Source organism: Schistocerca serialis, chromosome 2 (genome assembly GCF_023864345.2).
Source record: "Schistocerca serialis cubense isolate TAMUIC-IGC-003099 chromosome 2, iqSchSeri2.2, whole genome shotgun sequence".
Lineage (NCBI taxonomy): Eukaryota > Metazoa > Arthropoda > Insecta > Orthoptera > Acrididae > Schistocerca > Schistocerca serialis.
In genome coordinates, this window is record NC_064639.1 from 88398639 (window position 1) to 88411673 (window position 13035).

Here is a 13035-nt window from a genome sequence, read left to right on the forward strand (position 1 = left end):
AATTAGCTGAACGATAAGCGTCCTTTGAATAAAACAAACTTTCATCAATGCTGAGTTTCTGATATTGGATTAAACGCACAACAGGAAGCTGTACGAACTTCATCGACAATGTTCCTAATTTTCAACAATCTGTCTCCTCCAGTATTGGCAGAGTTGTCATGGAAATGTAACATTCTAATAAGTAACAAAAAGCCGTCTCTTGACATAAGATCACTAAAAATTGGAGTATTTAGAAGAACATCTCTGGTACAGTAATCACTAATTTTCAGTTTTTTCACGCGAGGCATCAGAACACAAACAGCTATAAAAGAATACATGTCTTTATATCCAATATCTTCCCTCTTTGATATTCGAAAATGCAGTGATTATGGAGTTTTCTCCTTGGTGAATAAGTAAACTCGATCCGTTACGTTAGCTATATTTCATCGGTTCTTGTAAAGAATAACGTAAAAACTGACCGAATACTTGGCTCATTCCCTATTTGACACACATGTTCCGATAGCGTATCATTGACACCCCTGCTGACATGGACTACAGGTTTCCGATTTTGTGGAACAGCTGTTACTTTCGTCAAAATAAAGTACTTCCTCCTCACTGCCGCTCCTCGTAAGAATCTCCATGATTTTTTTCTCTGTGCACCCACGACTTCTTGCCATCTTCTTTGTAAAATACTACTTTGTAAAACACTGATCAATTGGAATGAAAGTAAATCTACGCTAATCTAAAAATTCCAGTGAACTGTGAGTTGAGTGCTAAGCCTAAGCTCACAACTCAAAAAATCTCACGACAAGCTAGCGGCCAGAACTGCGAAAGGCTGCTGAGGCGTAGGGCGGGAAGTCCGCTTTGCGAGTTACCTCGTCATCAGCACGCAGGTACCAGCGCGTCTATACTCGTCATCAGCGCTCAGGGACCGGCAAACGGGTGCGTTTCCACTCAACAGCGCTCAGGGCAAAACCGGTGGCAGCGACTGTACTCGTCATTGGCACCCAGAGAGCGGCAGGCAGCATGGCGAGTAAGCTCGTCAACAGCAGCCAAAGGATTAAATTCTGTACAAATAGATGTCCCTAATTACTTCTGAAAAAATTCAGGAAACAGCTAGAAAAATCGTGACCATCATGAGAAACGGTGGTATGGCGTGCGCAGTGTGTAGCACACAGGTTATGTATGCGATATTCCAGTTCCATGTCTGGCCTAGGATGTCCTCATTAAAGTGTGCTATTGCTGCTCTGAGGTGAGCTCACAGTTAGTGCAAGGCTTCCCGAAGAAGAAAATGTAATAAAGAGGTTGAAAAAGGCAACCAAGCACTTGCAAGAAAAAAAAAAGGTTTTTAGCCCTTGACATAGGTTTCGATACTTCTAAAAACATCTTCTTCAGAAGGAATGGGCCTTGATACATCACACGATAGTAAATACCATTAGCTGAAGCTGAGCGGCCTAGTCATTTATAAAACTGATATAAAAACCAGAAGCATCATATGCCATGGCAGACAGATTACATTATCCAAGGTTATTAAAGATTTCATTACAGCCTGATGCACCTTGAGCGAGACTCTAGAAAGTTAACAGCCTGAGCAGACTTTGATGGAACTTGATAGGGCACTAAAACCATGAGTTATTTTTATGATTAAATGGCTTGTTGGGAGTTGAAAGCAATAGGCGGCAAGCCCATCCCTTAGTAAATCTACCTGGACAGGCCCACTAGTCACGGACGGCACCCCGTCGTTGAGACAGGTCTCCAGCAGAACAATGCCATGCTACCTGTCACGACACCAGCAGAAGCCTTGGTTGGGGTGACAGTCTAAAGTAATGTGTCCACACAGTGGAGCTGTAAAGCGGGCATTATGTGCAGAGCCACGTATAATAAAATTTCACATGCTTTCATGTTTGCCAGTAGTGTAAATAGGCCAGTGAACCACTTCCTTCGGCCACTTGTTTGTATAAGAAAACTCCAGCGTCTGAGAAACGTTTAAGGGTATAATATTTATTACATCTCATAGCTAGGACTAACAAGCTCCAAGGCGCAGGAGATTTAGAGAAACATCTTTGAGATTGTACCTGTTCGCTTGTTGCTGTGGGAAGTCACACAACTTTGGAGAAAAACATCTCTTCCCCCTCAGTGAATTTTTAAAAAGGCAGTAATTGAGGGTTTCTTTTTTCTCAGAGACGCAGGTTTCTTAACTCTTGCCCTCATTTAACATGAGTTTTTGCTGTGTGGGAGAGGAGATTTAGAGCCTCTAAAGCCTTGTGGCTGGCTCAAGATGGGGGGAAGACAGTGTCATTCGTGCAATTTGTGGCAAAACGGAATTTTTTTCTGGAGAGGTACAAAGCACTTAGGTGTGGGACTGATCTGGTAAGCATTTCCAGACGAAGGTCTGGCATGTGTCTTTAGTACTTGGGCCTGTCCTGAGACTGACTTTGCTTGCGAGTAGTTTAGGCTGGAGAGCCTGTGGTGAAGTTCTTACTGTACTAACAGTGTGACTTCAAATGTCTCGGACTGCTCGTTTGCCGAGGACACACTTATTCGTTTGTGGTTCACCAGTCTTGACGTTTGGTATCCTTGTGTGCTCTGTCGTATAAGTGAACCAAATTGATCCGTTGTACGATCAGCAAATGGGTGCATCATACACTGAAATTTACCATTATTTCAGGGCTCTGGTGGTGAGTAAATATTGTGAATCGTCTGCGCGATCACTAGACCGTGACATTTTTGCATTTCTTTCGTGGCTGCGATCGATTCACAGGTGTCGCGTCCACGCCTCACCTCCGGCGCACACATCTCACCAGCTGCAAGTCACGTCGCCACACGAAGCACATAGGGTTACGTACCGCAGCTCTGGCACTGTTAGGGGTACAGATCTCAATCGCCACTTGCTCTCAGTTGCACCTTTGTAGAGAAATTCCAGTAGATTTGATCAGTGTAAGCCTGCTCAACGTCAGATCAATTCGGCTTGCGTTATCCACAGTTTAACTAGGTGATCTGTGAATCAAGTACTCTGGGGGGCAAGAGTACTTGATTCACTGGTCACCTCGTTCAACTGTCTTTGCCACCTAGGATCCACCAAGTGTAGTATTAAAGCACCTGTTAGTTGTTTAGGGTATTTAATCTGTAACTTGTTTAGTATAATTTATGTCTTGTTTTTGGAAAATAAATGTTGTTAGTAGACTAAATTTTCCAACATTCTCAATGTACTAAACAGTCCCACCAGAGTTGCCTCTCAACTTCTTCTCATTTCTAAAATGTACGTTGTTTGCCGCTGGGTTTTTAATAGACTAAAACGAAAAATCTATCTTTAGTTAGGTCCTCCTTTAATGAATTTCAACTGCGGTTTATTACAATCTGTTTACGATCAATCGAATGTTCAGAGACACGAAAAGTGTTCCAGGTTTACTCTGGACACTTGTATAAAAATCGCCACAGCACGCCTCTGTGCGCCCACAAACCTAGAACAAATCCGGGGAATTGCAGCCACAGCTGCCGATGCCATGGTTGCCTTAAAGATATATGAAGAAAAAATGAGCTTGTCTCTTTTCAGCGACCGTTTGCTTTCCATTTTATAGGCAATGTCTGATGATGTCCAGAAATGCAAAATGATTTGAATATTCAACCATATTTTTGTGTAGAAGACTATTTTGGACAGAACATTACGTCACCACCTACACACGGATGCCCCAGTTTTCATTTCTACAGATAGTGTCATAGCTATCAAAAATTTACAAGCACAAATTTTCAGATGTATTTGTGTGGTATTAGGAATCTCTATGGGGCTAGGAGAGAGATTATTTAAAATTTATTAGTCAGCTTTAAAACAGCATTATATTAAAAAGTTTGCCTCTTTAAATAGTTACTATCTGCTTTTTAGTCTTGTGTGTGTGGAGGCTTTCAGTTGATTTCAAACACTTTGATGAGATTACAGCAGGACATATGGTAAGCTTTAGGTTTATTTCAGTTTCTAATATATTACTCCCTCATAGGCATACATAGCGAGAAAACCGCGAAAGTGAAAAACTAGAGAGATTCGAGCTGACAGGAAAGCCTAGCAGCAATCGTTCTTAAGTGCGATACATTCGCGAATTTAACAAAAAAAAAAAAGAAACAATGAAAGGCAGTCGTACTCAAAGTACCTACTCTCCATCACACACGAGAAAAGCAAGCGAGTTAATATTAAATTGCCATCCAGTTCCGAGCTAAGCTGTAAGTTTCAAGTCTATAGATTGTTGGGAAGTTAGTTTAAAATAATTTACAAAATTTGTACCGAACAGACTGAAAAACAAAATATCCGCCGCCATACAACAATCTCGAAAGCGAGTTAATATTACAGTATCATTCAGAGCTATGTTGAAAAGTTTCAACTCTCTGTCTGATCGGGAAAGTAGTTTACAATGAATTGCATAATTCGTACCGAGAAAAACTGACAAGAAGCCGACTCACTAAAACCATGTTAAAAAGCAATTGTTCGTTTATATATACACAAATTTAAAGTGCTGTACCAGATATTAAACTTTTAAAACCAACCAAAACGATTTAAAGCCACAAGAGCGAAATTTCATATTTCATTGAGTAAATACTTACATTCTGAGTTTATTTTACTTTGAGTTTATTTTCTTTTCACAAATACACTTTTTATTCACATCTTCTTGAAATAAGATACTTTATTTGTATCTAAAAAAGTTGTCAACCCTAGTCATGTTTCATGTATAATCGAGAAGATTAGAAAAGCATATAAATAAAATCACGCAAACCCGGTGAGTGAGTGAAAACATTCATATAGCTGACATGACCCTGAGACTACTCTCATTCGGTTGATTTTTTTTCGAGTGAAAATGCCCACTGAAGGAGAAAGCAATCGACTGAACAATCTAGTGTTACAAACACTGACTCTACCTTTGCGAAATGGCCCAGAAATTTCCTAATCATTTTCTATGTTCCTGAAATATCACGTTAAACTATCTCGAAGCATTTTTTCCTCCTAGCATTTTCTCTCTACCAACACTTCTCATAGTTAGTTAAAAGAGTGTGCTTCCCTTAATCTCTCGAAGCACATCACATATAGCCCAGCTTTCCCTGCTAGACATAGCTTAGCTGTAGTCAGTAATAGCTCTTCATCACAGTTTACCTACCTAGCAGCTGTATCCAAATTATCAAAGAACACAGAGACATCCTCCCTTCATTTCGTAGAAAATGTTGTGACCAGTGAAGTGGTTTTAGTGTCGATGTTAATTGTACAAGGATGTAACCATTCTTTCCATGTCTCCTTTAATCGTCCGATTTCCGTCTGTAATTGAGTTATTTGATCTATTAGACGCTGGAACGCACTGTGAAGCGAAATGTCTTGAGCCACATTGACTGCTTACCACCAATACAAGAATACCATACACCCAAAATGAAAAACGGAAGAAGAATGGATAGAGAAACAAACTCACAGCCCCAGAATCCTTATACTCAGCACTTATTCCTATATCTGCAGAAGATGGTTCAAAAATGGTTCAAATGGCTCTGAGCACTATGGTACTTAACATCGACGGTCATCAGTCCCCTAGAACTTAGAACTACTTAAACCTAACTAACCCAAGGATATCACACATATCCATGCCCGAGGCAGGATTCGAACCTGCGACCGTAGTAATCGCGCGGTTCCAGACTGAAGTGCCTAGAACCGCTCGGCCACCCCGGCCGGCTGCAGAAGATGTCCCTGATGCCAAAACACAGATCCGACCACTGTCCTCTGGTTGTCATCCATCTTAATCTGCATCATTACTTCCGACAACAGATGTAATGGTGCAGTGGATGGCAGGATTCTTCGCCATTGGTTACAATGGGATTCCTAATATGGCTGACTGTAAACAGTTTCTCTCTGACAAAGAAGAATGCTACGTGAAGCAATAAATGTTTGATTGATTACAATCGTTTACTTATTGCTGTTTGTTTACAATCATGGGTTTTGGAAGCTGCAAATGCTAATGACGGATGAGATGAATACGCTGTCACAACAATCCCTGGTACTTTGGCCTCTGGTTACTGACAGCGTGCCTCACTGGTGCTAAATTGTGAGAGGCTAATATTCGTGGATTGAGCAGCCAGGTGGTGGTAGTTGTGTGTACATCCAGCAGTGTCACGCTCCATTGTACCAGAGTGAAATAGTCGAGCGTTGACTTGACACCTCGGCAGATGCGGAGGCCCTAGCATTCGGCTCTAGAGATGGTGACAAATTGCTGAGTTGCTGGAGTATCCAAATGTTCAGGCGATGGGCAGCGATTCATGACCCAGTGGCGGCTGATACACCTGCGGCATTGGCATGGCACTGATAGTCACAAACTGGACGTCACATAACTGCCCCGATGTTCGATGATGATGAGCTGGTTCATTTGGGCTGAAATGCCTCTGCTGCTTACTGACTTTGCAGTAGTAGCTGTGCTCGTAAGTCACACCGAATGATATGGAACAGAGTCGGCTGTGGATGAGGCGTTGTTAGCAGCTTCCTGGACACTTGCCCAGTCATCAGTATGTAGAGGTCTGTGACAAAGGAGCACCTGCTTCCGCTGATCGTGCAGTTCAACGGTCAGCGCCAACTGGCTGTGACTGTGGCCTGATTACAGCTCTGGGCTCCATCTTCTTTACAAAGCTCGGTGATAGGTTATTCCCTTATAGTATTTGAATTTTCTGGTAATCGAAGATTATAGATGAAGATTAATTTTCATTCTCCGTTTGTCGCTGTCTGTCCATATAGCCGCTCAGCAAACGCTGATGGAAGACAGAGGCTAAATGAAGACAAGCCTAAATGAAAGTTACCTGGTCCTGCAGGTTTAGCCAACACCACATTGATTGTGGAAAAAGGAAACAGCGTCGAAACGGAGTCGAGTTGTCTGTAAGCAACTTGATGCCGTGCATTATTACAGGACCATACTTTCCAATCTCATAACAATCCCCGTCGTCACACAAAAGCGCCGATCCTCTTATCCTCTCCATTTGCTTTTAACCAAGAATTTTCAAATGAAATCACACCAAAAAACTCATATACACAATATCCACATGAAGTACCTTTCGTCCTAGACTTTTGTTTGTTTCATTGAATCAAGACAACATCCAACAGTGCCGTCTTTCTTTGGTAAAACATTCACTAGAATGGCACATTCGGAGGTGCTCTTTTGATAACGGCAGTCTTTTCCATAGCACCTGTTGCTCTTCACTACTCCTGTCTTCGCTTCCATCAGAATCGGAGAGGCGTGGGAAACAGTGTTCTTCTAACCTTTCACTGACAACCTGTACTAGAAATATTTTGATTCACCGGACAGCCTCCATTGCAGAGGTGTCAAGTAAATGGTGAGATGTGGATACAAGGATTTGGGGTTGGGTTGTTTCGGGGAAGAGACCGAACAGCGAGGTCATCGGTCTCATCGGATTGGGGAAGCACGAGGAAACAAAGGCCGCCGTGCCCTTTCAAAGGAACAATCCATTTGCCTGGAGCGATTTAGGGAAATCACAGGAAAACTAAATCAGGGTGGCCGGACGCAGGACTGAACCGTCGTCCTCCCGAATGCAAGTATAGTGTGCTAATCACTGTGCCACCCTGCACGGTATAAGGATTTGTAATGATCTTCCCAGGGTGTGACACATCAGCAGAGGCCCTGGACAGTATTGTGATGAAAATTCAGTGCCAATATGACACCACTAAGACACCTTACACCTCCAACGAGCTTCAGAGCATTGGCCTTTTCTTCGTGTCTCTCGTCACCTTACTATATGAATCATCGTTGACCCCGAGGGTAACGTCACAGGTCGGTTTTTTTTTCGTTATTGTGATGTCGTTCCCCTGCCCCATACGGGCAGGGGAGAGCTGTCAGTGACACAATCCGCCGCTCTTCAGCCGAGTGACATGGCAACTAATACAAGAATAAAATGTTACGTTTAAGGCGATAAAAAAGGGGGACATAAAACAAGGTAGGGTGAATAATGGAGGTAAAAGTACACTGACATCGAAACGTTCATGTGGGGACAGTTAAAAAAGTCAACATAAAGATGAAAAACACAGTTGACGATTCGTAGAACACAAAAAGGACACTGAAGTCACACGCACAGGTTAAAAATTGGCCACAGTATTAAAAAACACTCCAAATAACACACTTTAAACCCACTGGGAGCATGCACGTTGAAGAATAAAACTGCCAGGTGGGACCTGCCGAGGAAGAGGCCTGTGAGGATAGAAAAGGAGGGGAGAACAAGGTGCAACACGGGAGGGGGCGGCATGAAAACAGTCGGGACGTCAACGGGTGCAGGACACAGGTGGGACAGGAGATGAAGAGGGAAGAGACGGCAATAGGGAGTGCAGAGACACTTAAGGGGAGCACAAGAGAGGGAAGGAGAGTAGGAGGGGAAAGACGCTCAGGAGAAGGGAGGGGGAGGAAAGGGAGCCCTGAGGAGGAGGCAGGAGGAAGATGGGGTTAGAGATGGTAGGCAGGGTAGATGTCAGGGGAAGCTCATCATCCGGGAGGGGTAGATGGTGGAAGATGCATTGGGAAAGAGGCTGAGGGTGTGGAGAGAGGGTGGGAAACAATGGTAAAGGCGCGGCAATGGGCTGGGGTTGGAGAGGAAGGGAGACACCAGCAGGTGAAGGGGATCAAGCCAGCAGACAATATATAGTGTGCAGATGTGTTCAAGGAAAAGGAGAAGGTGGGGGAAGGGGATGTCATAGAAGATGTGCAAGGGGGACAGAGGTGGATACGGAAGGAGAGGTGGAGTGCATGGCATTTGGGGATTGGGAGGGATTTATAGAACCTGGGAGGGGCAGAAATCCAAGCAATGCTGGCATAACAGAGGGTGGGGCGGATCAAGGATTTGTAGGAGTGAAGGATAGTGGAAGGTTGCAGACCCCATGTCAGGCCGGACAGAAGTTTCAGGAGGCATAGTCTATTGTGAGCTTTGTATTGGATGATAAGGGGATGGGGAGTCCACGTGAGGTGAGGGTGAGGCCAAGGTACTTGAAGGTAGGAGTGAGGTGGATAGGACGGACACAAATGGTGATGTAGAAGTCTTGGAAACGGAAAGAGCGGGTGGTGCGTCCAATGATGATCGCCTGGGTCTTGGAGGGGTTGATCCGGATTAACCACTGGTTGCACCACGCGGTGAATTGGTGGGTCTGGAGGGTACGTTGGAACCGTTGAAGCGTAGGATAAAGGGCTAGGAAGGCGGTGTCATCAGCAAATTGGAGGAGATGAACAGGCAGGGGAGGTTTGGACATATCAATGGTGTACAGGAGAGAGGAAAGGGGAAAGGATGGAGCCTAGGGGTACGGTGACAGAGGGATAGAAAGTACAGCAGTTGGAATTCTGGGTAGTCACATAAGAGGGAAGACGGGAGAGGAAGGAAGCCACGAGACGAACGAAGTTGATGGGGAGAGCATAGGTCTGAAGAGGAGCCTGGGATGTCATAAACAGTCATAGGCGTTCTGGAAGTCAAGGTAAACAAAGATAGCAGTGCGACAGGAGTTACGTTGGAGGGAAAGAAGATTGGTAAGCCCTTTATCCACAGGACATGTGGCCTGTAATTGGAGAAGCGTCATGATGATGTCTTCATTGGCAAAAGATTCCGGAATAGTCCCCCATTCGGATCTCCGGGAGGAGACTGCCAAGGGGGAGGTTACCACGAGAAAAAGATTGAATAATCTACGAAAGGATAACGTTCTACGAGTCGGGGCGTGGAATGTCAGAAGCTTGAACGTGGTAGGGAAACTAGAAAATCTGAAAAGGGAAATGCAAAGGCTCAATCTAGATATAGTAGGGGCCAGTGAAGTGAAGTGGAAGGAAGACAAGGCTTTCTGGTCAGATGAGTATCAGGTAATATCAACAGTAGCAGAAATTGGTATAACAGGTGTAGGATTCGTTATGAATAGGACGGTAGGGCAGAGGGTGTGTTACTGTGAACAGTTCAGTGACCATGTTGTTCTAATCAGAATCGACAGCAGACCAACACCGACAACGATAGTTCAGGTTTACATGCCGACGCCGCAAGCTGAAGATGAACAGATAGAGAAAGTGTATGAGGCTATTGAAAGGGTAATGCAGTATGTAAAGGGGGACGAAAATCTAATAGTCATGGGCGACTGGAATGCAGTTGTAGGGGAAGGAGTAGAAGAAAAGGTTACAGGAGAATATGGGCTTGGGACAAGGAATGAAAGAGGAGAAACACTAATTGAGTTCTGTAACAAGTTTCAGCTAGTAATAGTGAATACCCTGTTCAAGAATCACAAGAGGAGGAGGTATACTTGGAAAAGGCCGGGAGATACGGGAAGATTTCAATTAGATTACGTCATGGTCAGACAGAGATTCCGAAATCAGATACTGGATTGTAAGGCGTACCCAGGAGCAGATATAGACTCAGATCACAATATAGTAGTGATGAAGAGTAGGCTGAAGTTCAAGACATTAGTCAGGAAGAACAATACGCAAAGAAGTAGGATACGGAAGTACTAAGGAATGACGAGACACGTTTGAAGTTCTCTAACGCTATAGATACAGCCATAAGGAATAGCGCAGTAGGCAGTACAGTTGAAGAGGAATGGACATCTCTAAAAAGGGCCATCACAGAAGTTGGGAAGGAAAACATAGGTACAAAGAAGGTAGCTGCGAAGAAACCATGGGTAACACAAGAAATACTTCAGTTGATTGATGAAAGGAGGAAGTACAAACATGTTCTGGGAAAATCAGGAATACAGAAATACAAGTCGCTGAGGAATGAAATAAATAGGAAGTGCAGGGAAGCTAAGACGAAATGGCTGCAGGAAAAATATGAAGACACAGAAAAAGATATGATTGTCGGAAGGACAGACTCAGCATACAGGAAAGTCAAAACAACCTTTGGTGACATTAAAAGCAACGGTGGTAACATTAAGAGTGCAACGGGAGTTCCATTGTTAAATGCAGAGGAGAGAGCAGATAGGAGGAAAGAATACATTGAAAGCCTCTATGAGGGTGAAGATTTGTCTGATGTGATAGAAGAAGAAACAGGAGTCGATTTAGAAGAGATAGGGGATCCAGTATTAGAATCGCAATTTAAAAGAGCTTTGGAGGGCTTACGGTCAAATAAGGCAGAAGGAATAGATAACATTTCATCAGAATTTCTAAAATCATTGGGGACGTGGCAACAAAACGACTATTCACGTTGGTGTGTAGAATATATGAGTCTGGCGATATACCATCTGACTTTCGGAAAAGCATCATCCACACAATTCGGAAGACGGCAAGAGCTGACAAGTTCCAGAATTATCGCACAATCAGCTTAACAGCTCATGCATCGAAGCTGCTTACAAGAATAATACACAGAAGAATCGAAAAGAAAATTGAGAATGCGCTAGGTGACGATCAGTTTGGCTTTAGGAAAAGTAAAGGGACGAGGGAGGCAGTTCTGATGTTACGGCTAATAATGGAAGCAAGGCTAAAGAAAAATCAAGACACTTTCATAGAATTAGTCGACCTGGAAAAAGCGTTCGACAATATAAAATGGTGCAAGCTGTTCGAGGTTCTGAAAAAAGTAGCGGTAAGCTATAAGGAGAGACGGGTCATATACAATATGTACAACAACCAAAAGGGAATAATAAGAGTGGACGATCAAGAACGAAGTGCTCGTATTAAGAAGGGTGTAAGACAAGGCGGTAGCCTTTCGCCCCTACTCTTCAATCTGTACATCGAAGAAGCAATGATGGAAATAAAAGAAAGGTTCAGGAGTGGAATTAAAATACAAGGTGAAAGGATATCAATGATACGATTCGCTTATGACATTGCTATCCTGAGTGAAAGGGAAGAAGAATTAAATGTTCTGCTGAACGGAATGAACAGTCTAATGAGTACACAGTATGGTTTGAGAGTAAATCGGAGAAAGACGAAGGTAATGAGAAGTAGTAGAAATGAGAACAGCGAGAAACTTAACATCAGGATTGATTGTCACGAAGTCAATGAAGTTAAGGAATTCTGCTACCTAGGCAGTAAAATAACCAATGACGGACGGAGCAAGGAGGAAATCAAAAGCAGACTCGCTATGGCAAAAAAGGCATTTATGGCCAAGAGAAGTCTACTAATATCAAATACCGGCCTTAATTTGAGGAAGAAATTTCTGAGGATGTACGTCTGGAGTACAGCATTGTATGGTAGCGAAACATGGACCGTGGGAAAACCGGAACAGAAGAGAATCGAAGCATTTGAGATGTGGTGCTATAGACGAATGTTGAAAATTAGGTGGACTGATAAGGTAAGGAATGAGGAGGTTCTACGCAGAATCGGAGAGGAAAGGAATATGTGGAAAACACTGATAAGGAGAAGGGACAGGATGATAGGACATCTGCTAAGACATGAGGGAATGACTTCCATGGTACTAGAGGGAGCTGTAGAGGGCAAAAACTGTAGAGGAAGACAGAGATTGGAATACGTCAAGCAAATAATTGAGGACGTAGGTTGCAAGTGCTACTCTGAGATGAAGAGGTTAGCACAGGAAAGGAATTCGTGGCGGGCCGCATCAAACCAGTCAGTTGACTGATGACAAGGAGGTGGTCATCGGCTGAGAAGGAAGGCCAGAAGCCACACTGGGTAAGAGGAAGGTGGTGGTGCTGGTTAAGGTGGAATACGGTGAGAGAGGATAGCCTCGAAGACCTTACTGAACACGGAGGTGAGGCAGATGGGATGATAGGAAGAGGTATCAGATGGGGGTTTTTTGGGTTTAGGGAACAGCAGGACATGGGAAGTCTTCCACAGGTCGGGGTAAAATCCAGTGGAAAGGAGGACATTTTACATGGTAGCAAGGACAGCCAGGAAGGAGGGGGGGGGGGGGGGAGGATTCCTTGAGGTGGCAGTACGTGACACCAAGATGACTACGGGCAGTGTTGCGTTTGGAGCAGAGGACGAGTGTGATGTCATGTGTGGTGGTGGGAGTGTTGATGTCTGAGGGGGGTAACTGAGCCAAGTACTGGAAGCTAGGGGCGAGCTGAGGGTCAGAGGAATCAGTGCGGTCAAGGACGGTGGGGAAGAGGGAGTAATCAAAATGGGGATCGTCAGG